The sequence below is a fragment of the Centruroides sculpturatus genome, unplaced genomic scaffold (assembly GCF_000671375.1).
Source record: "Centruroides sculpturatus isolate CEXI.00-Female unplaced genomic scaffold, Cexi_2.0 scaffold107, whole genome shotgun sequence".
NCBI lineage: Eukaryota > Metazoa > Arthropoda > Arachnida > Scorpiones > Buthidae > Centruroides > Centruroides sculpturatus.
This window is the reverse complement of record NW_019384422.1, coordinates 532,922-537,624: the sequence shown is the minus strand read 5'-3', so window position 1 is coordinate 537,624 and position 4,703 is coordinate 532,922.

Genomic DNA, 4,703 nt, shown 5'->3' with positions numbered 1-4,703 from the left:
TAGGACGTGGGCACTGAATGTGTCCCCAGCCGGCATTGTAATAACCGTCGATGGTTACATAGTTATACGCTGGAAGAGGAGATCGGATCGGAGGTCCGGATAGCGTAACTGGCAACGCATCTGCACGGTAAGCAGGAGTTGTGGGTTCGAGTCCCGCTCCGGGCCGATTTTTTCTCCCAGCGGTTCCAAATTATTTAAATTAATTAATTTATTTATAATTATTAATTTTAATAAGAGATGGCGCCTAACGCTTACCTCTAGTGCCAAATTAATTACGTAATTTATTTAGAATTTAGCATTAAAAATAGCCTGATTAATTTACAGCATTCGGTTGGTGTCTTATTATATTGGATATCGAGTTTGGAGATGTTTATCACCATGTATTAATGAGGTATGCAAGCTCTACTGTATAGCTAGTTTTCTCTACAATGTACTAGTAACTATACAATGAATACAGTATAAAACAGAGAATTTCCAGCTTTGAACATCAAAAACTTAAGTTGTTGATGTTTTGAATATCAACAACTTAAGTTTTTGATGTTCAACACAAAATAGTTAGTTGCTGGAAACAACTAACTATTAAGTTGTTGATACAATTTCAACAACTTAATAGTTAGCGTAGGCTTAAACATTAATTTTATCAATGAAAATATGTAATTTAAAAATAAAATGCTGAAAAATATTTTAAAATAATGTGTTAAACTAAAACTATCAAGTAAAACAAAACTTCACCTTTTTTAAACCATTTTAAGTCATGCCTAATCAAACATAGGTTAGTATAAATCATGAGTTAGGTGTCATCAGTCTGAAACAAAACATTCAATACATTCATACTGTTAAATTAAACATTTAGTATTATAAAACAAACTACTTATTTGTTTCTATATTTGTCATTATAAACAAACTTTCAATTACTAATTTAAGCCAGATTTTGTTTAAATTTTCTTAAAATAAGCATGATGACAATACAAAAGGTCATTGTTTTGTTATGATACAAGAACAGAAAACAACACATCAGTCACTATCATCATTAATAAAATTTGCTAGATTTCAGTAATATAACACCTATATCAACAATTTTCATCTGAACTCATATTAAAATTTCATAACGATCCACGAAAAAACCTTTTTTACGAGGGTTATTTTCACTATTAAGTTCCACGAGTACTTTCGACCTCCACCGAGGTCTGCTTCAGGTGGTGAGTGNGGCTGCCCGATGACGTTTTACGTATTATAGGAGTTATTTTTACCGTTGTTTACGGATAATGCCACAATTTTTATAGGAATCATAACTATAGGAAACGGTTTTATAGGGGGATCTACTGTATTATCTAAATATATAAAATTACATGTTTTGACTGACAGACTGACTGGGTGACTGATTGATTCATCATCGCCCAGAGCAAACTGCTGAACTTAAAGAGGTAAAATTTGGTACACAGTTAGGGCACGTCATGAAAATGCACACTAAGAAGGGATTTTTTGAAATTTTCCCCCGGGAAGGAGAGGGAGAGGATTAAGTCTCAACCTGAAGAACGGTTTTATTTGAAACAACTTTGAAACAAACAAGAATCAGTAATTTTACCAAATTAGTAACAACTAATAATAATAATTGAGAATCTTAGTGAAGTACCGAGGGGAGGTTATTTCTATCAAATTGCAAATTCCGCACAAGTGAAGCCACGAGTAACAGCTAGTACGAATATATACACGTCATTCAGGAATATATATATATAAGATATTCGGGGTTATATATATATATATGAATCGTGTATATTTGTGTAATATATATACAGTAGAACCTCGCTTAACGAGCATAATTCGTTCCAGAATCATACTCGTAATGCGAAACAATTTTTTCCATATAAATGAATATAAAATACGATAATGCGTTCTATCCCGAAAAAAATACTCAAATATTTTATATATAACCTGTATTGGAAAAAAATTATACTGTATTTAATTATAGACTTTACACAGCCCAAAAATTTGGCATATTGTTTGGCGTCTTTATTATATAACAGGTTACGGTTGTTGATGTTTATATGCAAAAAGCCTAAAAACAAGTTTGAATAAAATGTATGATCACAAGCGACACTTAGGGTCGAGTTATAAACTCCGTAACGTAACCATATGGTCGTACCGTATTCGGTAAGAAAACTTTTGATCGACCAAACTTATGGTAGGGATACGGCGAATTGACGAATTGCACATGAGCTAAGGCAGTCGCTATATAATCGGAAGTTGTGCCGGAAGCAACAAATTGGTTAAAACGTATCTTTTGACTGGCAATGCTACTCTAAACAATATAAAATTTTAAGATAAGAATTATTTTGGTCATAAAAGAAAATAGAGAAATGATAAAATGAATAAATAATTATAGTGTTAAATCAGGCAACATCAGCCGATGATTTTGAGCATTCTCGCGATGGAATGCTTCGTAAGCCGTAAAAAATGTTTGTTCCTTAAAGGATTAGAAAACAACCTTACGATATTTTATAACTATTGCTACAGATATGCAGTGTAGCAAACATTTACGAATACGGTTACGTTACGGAGTTTATAACTCGACCCTAAGATGCTAGCGGAACGAGTGCTAAACATACACTGATGAAGCATGGGCACAATCCGGAACTTCCCCCTCTCCTCACCCGTTATGAGAAAAACGTCGCTCATTAAGCAACTCATTTATTCACAATATGATTTGTTCGTTATGCGAAATACTCGTTAAGAGAGGTTTCGCTGTATATACTGTATATCCCTGAATAACGTGTATATATTCGTACAATATCTATATCTTAAATTGTGTATATATTTGTGTAATATATATATATATTTATATATCCTTGAATGACGTGTATGTATTAGTATAATACGTATATATCTTTAAATTCTGTATACATTCGTGTAATATATATGTATATATAACCCTGAATGACGTGTATATTATATATATATATATATATATACCTAAATCGTTTATATATTCAATGTAGACAATATGAATTAAACACTATAAAATTTTATTTTTCTAATATTCATACATGATATGAGGTACGAAAACATTTACAGAAATATGTAATAGTTACTAAGTTTTAAATCGCTATTTAAACATAAATGAATTATATTATTTAGCAATATATACTAAAACACTATTTTGCTCCAAAACGATAATATAATGTACAATATAGAGATTGTCTTTGCCATTGAAATCAGTCATTCTTGCATTCAAAAGAGTGTAATAACGTTGATCCAATGCTAGTGAACTACGAAATCGAACTATCTCTGTAAAATATTATTCATCTTGTTAATAATATGTATGAAGTTATAGTATATAATGTGATGACTGAAATTCTAAGATTAACAAATAAATTGACAAAAGACAATATTAAAGCCATCGTTCGAGTTATTCATGAAAATGCAAGGAGATTCATAACCGAATTACATGTTAGATGAAAGTGTGGGTGATAATAACAGAAATCAGAAGTCGTTAAAGAATCGCCAAAATGAAAAAAAAAATCTATTTTTTACCTGCTAATTAATTAATGTAATTTAACACTAGAAATGTTAGGAGACATTTTGTACTACATTTTAAAAATTTAACAATTAAAAAATTTTATATTAATTACTTTAGAGAAATCTAGAAGGAATGATGCGGCCGGAACCTCCGGATGGCCAGGACGGATAAAAGATCAACTTTCCTCTCTGGAGTACTCGGAATCGACTCCGTGCCTCGAAAAACCCAAGAAATTTTTCGAGGTATAATCTGTTGCTACCCAGGCTCTATTCCTCACTATACGGCATTCCTATTGTGGGTCTAGCCAACACTACCATGAACCTAATTAAGAGGCCTGTTGGTTCTGTTAGTATTCACAGATTGGAATGAGTAAAAAAAGAATCTGACTAGAAGTAACACTTAATAAAGAGCAGGTGCAAACTAGAGCTAAGCAGGCGACATAACTAATTATGCTATCTAGAATTCCGAAGCAGGATGTTTAATAATTTTTCCAACACACGACTCATTCCGTTTTAGTTATTCTCAAAATTCTTTACAGCCTCTATTGCATTAGCCAAGGGAGAAGTGCTAGCATCAATTATATATAGGTTTTGACATATATAGTGTCAGAATACTATCTGAAAACAAAAGTATGAATACTTTCTTTAAGAGCACAGAAATTATACGAAAAGATGCACAGAGGCATGGCAATTCAAAATTACATCAATGAAAATCGTTTAATTAATTGCATTTTTCTGTTTTAGACAGGTTTTAGAGAATCGAATATATAGAAAACTTTTCTCTCTGTTCGCAGAAGACATTGCTTGTCTTCTTTTAATTATTCTTTAATTCACAACTGGGTGTATAGGTAGACACTGGGCATCTTTAACATCACTCTTTATTCCTGTAAGATATTCCTGAATAGTGATGTTAAAGATGTCCAATGTTTAGCTATGTACACAGTTGTGAAGTAAAGAATTAATTAATGTTAACAATCATGGGCGTAGCGAGGGGGGAGCCTGGGTGGGCACGGCCCCTCCCAGGGAACCTGGTGCCCTCCCCAGGAAATCACAGCCGAAAAAGTGTTGAGTCGATTTGTAAAAACCTAAAGCTAAAATAAAAGTTTTGAATACTAAAAAAAGGTGAACGGCTTGCTCGGTGCCCAATAATGAACAATAATTTGAAATAATTCAATTTTGTGTCAGGT